Here is an 11,471-nt window from a genome sequence, read left to right as displayed (position 1 = left end):
ACTGCAGAAGAGCGAGCACAAGGGTCTCCACATGCTGGAAGGGGGAGAGGAAAATGTTTCCTCAAAACAATTGCCACGTGTGAGGCACATTTAGGTGCAAGTATTTCTTAAACAGCATGTTTCCAGGTAGCTGGTGGACAAATGTGTTGGTCCCAATCTCAAGACTCCACGAAGAGCAGCCAACTCCTCAGCATCGCTCTGGTATTTGGGTAGGGTTACCATTAAACCCCATTTTCTGCAAAACCATGTCAAATAACGGGCCTCACATTCAATTTTACAATGTGGATTTGGGTATTTAGAAAGAAAAATTATTTCCCCCACCACAAACACGATAGAGTCAAAGTTGCCTGGTCCAAAATATTTCCTCACCTATTTTTTTTTTTTTGTTTTCATATCTGTTTACAAAATCTGTGTAATTTCTTTGCAGTGTGTTCTTTCCCCAAAAGCAAATCCTTCAGGGTATTTATTCCCCTCAAAATACAAATTATTCTGTTCCCCAGTAATTATCTGTTTTGCATACAGTTACACAGCTGAATCAGAAACAGCAAGATATGAATAAATATATAAATAATGGACACACCGAGGTGTAGTTTCTCATGTTTAACATAACACAGGGGAATACATTTTTATAGCAAGCCAGTAAATGTTGTAAACTGATGTTTTCAATTCCAGTGACTTAGAATTAACTTCTAACTGTGAGATCTAAACTAGCTGCAGTCTTTTATAATCTCATGCTTTAAAGTTATAATGGTTTTTTTCATCTGCTGTTAAAGAAGAAATTATATTTTACTGGGAGATGGTAAAGGTAAACCATGGAAAAAAATACACTTCAAACTGCTTAAATATGATTATTTTTGTTCCATGTGATTTCACTCAGTGATATAAAGGAGAGAGCCCGATTAGTTTATTGGATGGGGAATGTGCCGGTGAGTAGAGAAAAACATACATTGTTTGCCATCGCTTATGGAGTTTCCATTAAAAAAAGGAGAAATATATCAAAAACTGTAGGAAAAACATTTTTTTTCCCCATAACCAGCAGTTCAAACATCTACCGAAAGCTAAGTCTTGTCCTGTGCCTTTTTTCTGAGGCCCAAACCAGTACCTTTAGAAGCAATTTCACACACAAAAAATCCCCCCCTAATCCTTTTTTGGAAGGGGACGTTCCTCCAAGCCATGGCAAGAGGCTGTCACCTCCCAAAAGCTATCGTTCGCTCCAGAGCAGCCCAGCGTTTGCCTTGCATGGGTTTGGATGGGACCAAAGCTGGCTCCAGGATACCTTTAATGAGTATTTTTTAATGTCACTGACCTACAGCTCTCCTGATTTGCTACAACACTTTTTTGACCCCTGCCACCCCACCTGGCTCCTCTGCAGGGCTGGAGGTACCCCAAAGCCCCAAGGCCACCACCGCTTGCACCGTTCCACCCGGCAAAAGTAACTCCTGAGAGTCGAACACCCCCGAACCTGGACTGGGAAATTCAGATGTAACACGTGCTGGAGCTCGCCGGCCTGACTCTGCTTCTTCAGGAATGAGGTTGGAGCTCTGAACTCAGATCTGAACCTGGATCTTGGGTTTAGATCCAAGGTTTTGGGTTGGGCCCCATCTCTAGTGAAAAAAGGATAAAAAGAGATGAAAAGATAATTGTAGAAACTTAAAAGCCAGTGCTGCATTCTTTTAAAATTACAAATTAAGCTATAAGCAATTCCAAACTATGCTGTTTTTATTAAAAATGACTTAATAATCTAATCTTCCTTTCCTTTCTTTTCTTTTGGAATTTATCCTATATCCTAGTAATCACACATAGAAATTACACAACACCACACTGGATACTCCTGACAATATAAACACAATTGTTTATCCAGAAGCATTATAGGTTCATGCAAAAATATGGCATTTAAAGCTTGTGGTCAGATTAAGAAACCACAAGTATAATTGTTTGTTTATCCAGCCAAGCATTACTCCGCCGTGTAAGTTTATGGGGGTTTTGTATTTATTTATTTATTTCTAACCTGTTTTAAAAATTAAAGTTATGGAGTGAAAGCAGGCAATTAAAGGCAAACCCCGCCCGCAGAGGGACATTTTTAATATGGAAATCACGCCTTTGTCATAGCTCCTGTTACCCAGTTTCATCCTTCCATGGAAGCCTCGTGATAACAGGGCCCTTTGGTGGAATTTCGACATATTTTTCCCTTTAGTTCGGGGCAGCTGGTTTCTTTCCTCTCGGAGGAGAGAGCCGAAGTATATTTATCACTCCAGCAGTGACTCAAAACAAACAGGAAATCTTCATCAGCAGGCTCCTGGGCAAGGCAGATACCAAGGTACTGGCAGAAAGGAAACAGAGGCTTTCGGCTGTGGGAGTCCGACACGCAGCGTATATTGCAGTGACAGCAGATAACTCAGCTAGAGCACCACCAAATTATTTTTAAATTTAAAAAAAATAATAATAAAAAGGAGATCCCGAGGTAGCAGAGAGCACACATGGCATCCTGGGGGGCGGCTGAGCTGGACGCCCAGCCCGGACACGCGGCATGAACCTGGGAGCGGGAGGAAACCTGTGTGCCGGCCGGGCCGGGAGGTTTCGCTTTGATCCGACGGAGTAGGAAACCCACTCCTTTCGCCCCAGCGAGTCCTTCTTTTAAAGCAGGGGTTTCCGGCGGGGATGGCTGCCTTGTGACCAGGAGGGAGGCAAAAAAGAAGAAAAAAACAACAACAACAAAACCAAGACACACTTAATAATTTTAACTACTGATACAATTATTCATATTCATTGTTGGTTTTAGAAAGGCCTCTGAAAACAAGCTAATAAATGGCCCGGCAGCGGATGACTCCTCCTGCATTGATTAGAGACGGTCCTGACACAGGAACTGCTCTGCTGGGTTGGGTTTTTTTCCTTTCTTTCCCCACCAGCATCATTAAACATTAAACTAAAATATTTCAGTCTATCTTAACAACAAAACACAAGCACAGCACAGGTCCAATACTGGTCTACACCTTGGAGACATCTCTGTTAAATGGCTGCAACTCTAGAAAGGATGCTGCGAGGCCGTAGGCCTCGCCACCACACCAAACACACGAGCAGCGCCGTTCGCGCCGTGCTCGCAGGCTCGGCTGATCCATCAGATTAAGGAAACAGTTGCTGAAAACGGGGAGGATTGGGAAGAGTCACTATCTGCTTCCCCTGTTCTTCTGCTTCTCGCCAGGCGCCTGCTGTTTACCGCGGCCGGAGACGGGGCACGGTGATCCCTCGCTCTGACCTGCCGCGGGCTTATCTCCGGAGCTGGCAGGAGGCAGCGGGGCTGGCTAGGCCACGCTTTCGGTGGCTAAAAGGAGACTTGTGCCTCTTAAAACGTGTGACTGCCCGCCCTTGCTTTTGGCCAACGCCGGATAGCCGCAGCGCTGAGGGCCGACCACGCCAGACAACGTGCCCTCGCGAGCCAGATATACCCCCCAACCGTGGAGGGGCCTGGGATGGCGAGTCCTCCGGCGGCCTTTTCACGCGTCCAGGCTGGACTTGGTTTGAGCTTTCACTACCAGTCCTCCGACGCAGCAGACATCACGTCCTTATCGCCGAGCTGCACCCTGTGACAACTAACCTCAATGTCTCACCACAGAAATCCAGCCCTCTATTAATGAGGATGACTGGCTTGGCTGAGAACCTAAGGTGCAAGGGGCTGATATAGGGAACACCAGACACCCACATCCTCGCAAACAGTTGGAGGGGTAGTGCACTCGGATGCAAACACTGTCTAACTATGGAAACGACAGCATGAAATCACCATGGCCTGAGACATCCCAGACAGAATAAGCATTAGCGGTGAGAGAACCAGTTTAAAAGTGTGAGTGCTTCATACTGGCTCATACGCAATCTCCATGGGACTGCCCTATGGAAAGCTGGCCAAGGTCTATGTCAGAAAGATGACTACCAAAACCTCCGGGTCAGGGCAACTCTTTGTTGGAAGCATCTGGCAGAATGTATCACCACCACGTTGACTCACAGATGTGTCAAGGCATAAAGTCAAGCTAGGTGGGTAATTCTGGAGAGTTTCTCTAGAGATCAGACTGTCTGCATCCTCCCAAGGAACAGTCTGGTCTAGCCAGCACCTCAGCTAGTGCCAAGGAAGGGAAACCTGGTGAAGGTCTGTGTATACTGCTCAGTAGGTGAGGAGGTTAAGTTAACAAGGAAAAGGAGAAAACATCAAGGTTGCAAACAAGAAATATGTGGTTTGAGGGTGCTGGAGATACCCTACTGATAGAGCTAGCCTGTTTCAAGCATAAGGCATTTTTGTTTCAATTGTGTAAGCTTTACTGGAACACTATCTTGACTGCATACCTACCACATCAGGCAAATGTCCCAGGCAGCCAGAACTCCAGAGCATCAAGAGTTTGGAAAGGCCACAGTGCCTGGGGCTCCCCCCATAACACACCAGCCCACCCTCATCATTGCATCTGGCTGAGGCATCGCCAGAGCTGGGATGGCTTTGCACAAACCATGCCAACCCGACGCTGCCAGTGTGCGATGCCCGTCACTGCTGCTGGGGGATGGGACACAGCTCAAGACTTTCTCCTTCCTCCCAGAAGGGTCAGCTGGAAAGTGAGTCAGAGCAAAGGCCTTGACTGTAACTGTAGTGTGGGCAGTAGCGTGGGGTCCAGAAAGCGATATCCTTTCATCTTTTTGCCTTGGTTTGGAAACAGCAACTTGGCTTACCAGATGAGTCCTTTGGCTACTCACTCAAAAGCAGCTTGAGTGGCAGACTCCATTTAGTATTTCACCAGCTAAGGATCTGAAATTAGGAGACAATTACAGAAAGCACCGCACTAAGGATGCGATTTGCAGTCACGGGGAGCAAGTGGCAGAGCTGAGAGCAGAGCAGAGGTCGGTAACTCTTACTCAATGCTATACCTACCTCCTCAAACGTCAGAAACGTTCAAGCAAATTAGCAAGCTCATGGCAAACACTAACTGCTGTGCCTAAAGGTTAGCTTTGCAAGTATATTAGAGAAGTCTTTGGGCTGCTCTGGCTAGCTTGTACTAGTCTTGAGCTTGCCATCTGCAAGCCAAGGAAAGCTAGAGTACAACATATTTCCACCACATGTCTTTCCATCCCTTTCCTTGCCTCTGGCACAGGCTTTACAACCAGGGCTGTAGCAAGCAGTCAGTGTGCGATGCTGGGAGGATGCTGAGCAGGGTGTGCAACCTTCCACGCAGCACCAGAGAAACCCAGCAAGGCAGAGACCCCGCACCCAAAGTGAAGGAAAGGCACTGTGGCCTCAATATTTGATCTTCAACCACCTCCATTCAAAATATTGGATAGCACAGGCCTTTTGTAGCTACCCTCCAAGAGATGGAGGATCATTGGCTTCGGTGACGAAGTGCATTTGTCAGGATTGGTTCACTAAAGGAATTTTTTTTCCTTGGCATTGCTCTATGCCATCTAGTTTGATTACAATATTTCGTCCTCTCCAACATGTATTTTCCTTCTCCTAATCTTTGAGCAACTTTGTGTTGAAAGGCAAAGGTCTACACGTTACGTTGCAGCATATTGCACCACGTGCAGGATTCAGATCCTGGGCATTTGCCTCATTGTACAACAACAAACGTAAGGTGCCATCCTACCTACAGACCTGACAACTGGCCAGAACGAGGGCTACTGCTTGGATGCCCCCAAAGCAAAGCAACACACACACACACACGTTCTCCTGTGGGAGATTGCGCTCAAGCGAGACACTCAAAGTTACTCATGTAATTCATTTTTATCACGATTCATTTTTAAAACCAAAAAGGCACACGTTCCAAGCTGATAATCACATGTGATATATATAAATCCCAATTCTTAAGGAGGGTCAAAAAACAGATTGGAAGAATCGAGGGGAATTTATATGGAATCCAGAATCAGAGAGAAGAGGATGAAAGCGGAGAAAAGTGTTATGCATTCAACTGCTTAAGTCCTGCTCAACTCCATGATGACAAACAAACAAACAAAACCCGTGTCTCTTTTTCTCAGCTCAGTGATTACAGCAAACCCACAGTGCCAGCTTCAGACTGGCAAGGCAACTAGCACTGCTCATAAAAACAAATTCAATGGATTTTTTTTTTCTTTTTTTTTATATTGGTTGATTTAATTATAAGGGTCTTCCACACTCTCACCTATTTCCTTACCATCAGTCGAGGGATATTTCTGTTTCCACTGCTATTGTTTCAGGCTTATGAAAAAGGAAAACTGAGGAATGAGGGGAAAAAATCATGAAGGTATACTGCGCACATACAGAACAACTCTGAAATAAACTCTTTTCTTTTAACATCACCAACTTAAAGGCACGTGCAAAAAGGAAACTCAGGAAACCCATGTTGCCACAGCAATTCTGATCTGCCTTAGAGCTCCCGCCCAGGAAAGGTGTCTCTGACGTTACCTAGGTGTCATCCAAACAAAATATTTCCAAAAGAGGTACTTGCCACACCTTTTTTCTTCTAATTCAGCATTTCAGCTGGCAGTAAGAAATAAATGAGAATCAAAACTTCTAACAAAAGAAACCCCAAAAACTAAAGAGTTATTTATTAGGAGAGAGATTAACTCCTAGGATGCCTTAATGCCTGGAACCCTAACCTGGCTGCCCTACTATTCTGGGTTCATCGAGAATACTAATTTGGACTTTGGGCGTTAGGGAAAAGCTCTCCTGTTTTAAACACGGAAAACTGTTATTCAGTTATTTCTTGAACAAATACACTTCAAACAATGTGAAGGAAATGGCACTTCCCATTTATATGAGTTTACCAACAACAATCATGACGAAAAGGACAAAGACTATTTCAGGTTTGTAAGGGCTGTCCATTATAACATGCTGTTCCATGCAGCAGGGCGTGTAGACCTTGTAGGATCTGAGAAAGTTAAGAAAGTTCTCAGAAACCTTCAGCAAGGACCGGTGCCCATCAGCATTATAAACACAGTAGGAGATTATCTTGTCCCAAAGTATCACTCACGAGGGTGGCTCTGCCTCTGAGGAACAAATTAGCCACTATTTCACACCAGCCTACCATGAGACCCTGTCCCCAGGCAGGTCACCTCCTGCAATGTCACAATTCGCTTCTCCTCCCATTGGAGCTGCAAAGGTGGGTTCTGAGCTTATTTATGCCACTGAAATTTAAAAAAAAAAAAAAAAAAAAAAAAAAATCACTCCTTCAAAGCAACAGGTTGGTCTGTTTGGAGGTAGATTTTTAAGATGAGCAGAGCCTGCACCAGTAAGTATAACAGGCAATTTCTGCTCTATGTTTAACCTATGCAAATCCAGAGCAAATGTAATGATGTTAGTAGCCCATCAGCAGAGTTTGGCAGGGGTAACAACAACCATAGGGAGATAAGATAAGGCTGTAGGTTTTAAAGGTTGGGAAATAGAAGTATCAGGATTACCAGAGAGTTTGTAGCCAACTGAGGCTGTTCTCCCACCCTCTTCTAGGAAACAAAAACTGATCCTTTGCACTTCACCCTGAGGGAGGAAAATAATCATTAACTTCACATTATAAAGATACATAAAATAATTGTCTCTCTAAAATGCAGTCATGCCTAAACCGAGTAAGCATATGTGTGTACAGCTGCAGTTTTACCGTTGTGACACAACCTACCAGTACTATTACCCTGTCTCACTAGGTCTTTTCTAAACCGTAGCTCCCTGTGAACTGGGACCACGTTCTGTTGGTTTGCATAGCTCCTATTTTTGCCACTATAAATAGAAGAAACAACTTTGCCTGGCATAGTCTCCTTCGAATTACTTTGTAGGTTAAACAAAACTTAAACTGTTTCAGATAAAGACAGGCAGAAGGTGTTTTTTCCAAACATCCCAAGCGAAGGAGTGCATTTCCTGCTTCCCTAATTCAACCTACGGCATCAGACATCTGTAACTTTGTTTACATTCCAGCCCTTCACAACTTAATACCGCTTGAAGCATCAATAATATAGGGCACATTTCTGACTGTTCTTTAGATATTTTTTTATCTCCATGGGACTTCCTGGTTTGGGATTTTGTAGTTTACAGTTTCTCACTAATAGTAACTAGCTGCAGCATTTGGCCTTAAGAGTTTACATATTATTTAACTAGATATAGGCAGCCTATTTTAATTACAGCAAAGAGCCCTGTAGAGGGCTCGTCTGTTTTTCCCCCTACAACTATATCAGTTGGCTTAATAAAGATATTACCACTCCCTATAAACCGGGCTGTGATCGAGTTCTTAGATACGCTAGAATTTATTAACGTACTTTTGCCACTTTAAAAAACACGTCCTATCATAGATCTTCAAGTACTTAGATGTCCAATGCCTTAATGAAAGCGGTGTGAGCTTTCTGTAGCATACACACATTTTATTTTGTGTGTGTGCACATTCCAGCACTTCTAAGCAAATTGCTCGCCCTCCCCAAACCGAGGGTCATCTGCTCTTGTCACTGTGTTAGAGCATGATGTTTAACTGTACAGGCTGAGCTCTTAGGACGAGCTTCCCTTCCCTAGGGGATGTAGAGCACAAGCTTTGCTCTCCCCTACCTGCAGGGCCAGCAATAGGTACATTCCTACGAGGAAATTCAAAGTTCAGCACTATCCTACCACATCGCGCCTATGTCCCTGGTGCCTCTCTGTCCTCTTCTTCAGGTCCTGTCTTACATGTTCTTGCTACACACGCTCTCTGACCCCCATTTAGGTAACTTTCCACAATTTATTTCATTCCTTTGGATAGCAAAATTCTTGCCCAGGGTTGGCACTCCGTGCACCTAACCCTGATTCAGAGCAGCCAGGGTCTTGCTGCTGTCGGCATTTCATTGAATTCTACATTTGAAGCCAAGGTGAGATACCGAGACTTCAGTTTTCTTTTTTGACAGGGCTGCTTTCTTCCGCAAGGTATCAAATTAGTACCTGAACATCACCTACTAAATCGACCATGCATATTCACGACTCTTCTAACATTTGCAAGTAACATTACTACAAAGGAAAGCTCGAGACAGCTTGATTAAGCAACTTGCCCAAGGTCATACAGGAAGTTGTAGAAGAGTTGAAAACAAAAGCCAGATCTTCTTAGCTCCTGTCCAACCCTCTCTGGAATGAAAAGGCCAAACTGCTCTGTGGAAATATTAGCAGAGTCATAGATCTCATCGTATAAATTTCATAATGAATTCGCGACTTAGCAGAGAAAATACACATTGCTCCCAGCACTGCTTTCCAAGGAAAAACTTGCAACCCCGCCGCAGCAGCTGGGAAGCGTTCCCCGAGCTCCGAGCGGTGCTGGCCGCAGCCACAGCCCCTCTGCTCGGACAGAAAGAAGAAAAGAGGGAATAGCAACACCCTGCCACGCATCAGGCCATTTAATGCAAATGGGTTCTCTCATCCTATTTTCTAGCCACTTTCCTCCTCTTCAGGAAAGTGAAAACATGCATCTCTCGGACAAGCTGCCGAAGTCACTCAAGAGCGAGTATGAAATCGTTCAGGATAGCAAAAGGAGCATCCAAAGTGCAACAAAGGCGGTATTTATGTCTGTCCTTCTCCCTGTCGGCGTGGCTCTCGGTGATAGCCACAGGAATAAACAATAGCCTTGGCCCCTTGGCTGCAAACCCTTCGCTGCAGAGGCCCAATTAAGTCGTTGAAAGTCTAAACACAGGCACAGGAATCCGCTAATGCGGACAGGCCTGCACAATAGGGTCTCATCCTGGCTCTGCTCTGCTCGTGCTGAGCACCACCTTGCTGGGAGAAGAGCCCCCCATCACCAGCGAGGCTCTTCCCACGGAAAAGGCCCGCTCCGCCTCGAAGCCCAACCCAAACGTGCACATTTCCACCCATGTCGGGGAGGATTCCTGGCTCCGTGCGGCATCAAGCTCGCGCTCGGTGACACGGGTTGGGCGATCCGAGGCTCGCTACCACCCGACAAGCGCACACGCGTTGTTGCAGGTTGTTAAAGAGCGATCCCCCTCCCCAAATCTCCGTCAGGTTCAAACCTCCCTAACGTAAACACTTCAAACGGCCAAGGCAACCTCAATAGCAATGCCAAGAGCAGATAGAGGCTTCGACATTGTCTCGGTACACAGGATGCCGGCTTGACATCATTTAGCAGAGACAATGCTCGCCCTCTTTCTTCTGGAACCACGTAAAAAACTTGGCCGAATATAAAACAACTTCAAAGACACATTTCTGTGCCAGCCAGGATGCATCAAAGTTGGGAAAGGAACGACCCGATTCACCTGATCCGGGGAGCTGATAGAGAAGCGCGGGGAAGCGGCTTTTATCGATGTACCTTCCCAGCACTTCCTTCCTGCCCCCGATGCTATTTAAACCCCTCGCGCCTACCTCCAGCCAGACCTGCCGTCCTCCGCTCTAAGGAGGAGAAAGGAAAAAGCAAAGGGAAGCCCTAAAAAAAGGCGTCCCTGCAAATTTCTGTGCAGTTACCGGGCAGTCATATCCTTCTGCTTTCCCCTGAAAAATCAAGTATCACCTTATCGTTTCCTCACCAAGATTAACTCCCGCTTCCTGAAGAGTATTTCTGAGGTAGAAAGCAGAGGTGGTGAAAAAAAAAAATAATAATGGGGGGGGAGGCTGAAAAGCCCAATCTGTCAAGCTGCGTTTTAGAAGAAAGGAAAACTGAAAAGTGAACGTATTTAACATGAGCTATTTCCTGCACTCAGGAGGGAAGAAAGCATGCTACTAACTGTGTGCATGAGGAGATCTGCACTAGTGTTATCTCTGACCTGCAGCTTAGCCCTTGTGTCTCAGCTGCCAAAAAGCTCCTATTCAACGTTATGCTGAGTTCATCAATGCTCCACGTGTCAGGATCCTAACAGGAAAAAGCAGGACAGACAGTCACTCTATTCAACTGCCTGGGGACCCCATGACAACTAAAATCCCCTTGCAGACTGTCCATATCAACCTACGGCAGGTCAGAGCGCATAACCCCTCCAGAACCGCAAGCCCAGGCCCACACCCTTTCCCCTTGTCAACATTGTCACTTTAAAACAGCCCATCTAGCCTTATCGCCAAACCTGGAGTAAGTATGACAATTAAGATGGATTGCAAAGCCTGCTTGCGCTTTACAATTAACAATAACTTGGCAGCGTGTCCCACGCAACTGTTGGGTGGTATGGCAAGAACTTTATCCCTGCTTAGTATTGCATTAGCATATTTAGTAGGCTGCAAGACATAATTCCTCAGATATGAACATATTTTGTCTTTTCAAAAAATCTGCAATTAAGCCATAACGTGCAGGCAGTGTGCAGCCGGCAGTAAACTTTGTTATTAGGGGGACTGTGCTAAAACGGCCCTTTTTGACCTTATGTCAATTATCTATTTAATAAGGAACCTATTCGATTAAAAAAAAAAGTCTTAGCACAGTCTTTGCTAGGAAGCAGCAATATTCCAGAAACTACAGCTGATACTCATTCAGCCCTGCACTCGCTCTGTTAACAGCATAGTGCTAAAGTGGGTTTGGGGGGAGGTTATTTCAGAGGTTGGG

At 45.3% G+C, this 11,471-nt stretch overlaps 1 long non-coding RNA gene across 5 annotated transcripts; it reads right to left on the bottom strand.

The window, feature by feature from the left end:
- Nucleotides 1-23: 23 nt before the first annotated feature.
- Nucleotides 24-11,266, bottom strand: LOC121233386. 5 transcript variants are annotated; one of them, XR_005932696.1, is made up of 6 exons: nucleotides 7,402-10,733; nucleotides 7,057-7,128; nucleotides 3,408-4,780; nucleotides 2,120-2,666; nucleotides 1,463-1,604; nucleotides 24-235 (listed from the first exon to the last, which is right to left on the bottom strand). It is a non-coding gene; the product is annotated as an uncharacterized LOC121233386 (long non-coding RNA). The 5 variants fall into 5 exon arrangements; XR_005932693.1 differs by lacking the exon at nucleotides 24-235 and having other exon boundaries at nucleotides 451-1,604; nucleotides 7,402-7,477; nucleotides 8,585-11,266; XR_005932695.1 differs by lacking the exon at nucleotides 24-235 and having other exon boundaries at nucleotides 451-1,604; nucleotides 7,402-9,094; nucleotides 10,207-11,266.
- Between the last annotated feature and the right edge of the window lie 205 nt (nucleotides 11,267-11,471).

This window comes from Aquila chrysaetos, chromosome 6 (assembly GCF_900496995.4).
Source record: "Aquila chrysaetos chrysaetos chromosome 6, bAquChr1.4, whole genome shotgun sequence".
Taxonomy (NCBI): domain Eukaryota; kingdom Metazoa; phylum Chordata; class Aves; order Accipitriformes; family Accipitridae; genus Aquila; species Aquila chrysaetos.
The sequence above is the reverse complement of the archived record's forward strand: the minus strand, read 5'-3'. Positions and strand labels throughout refer to the sequence as shown.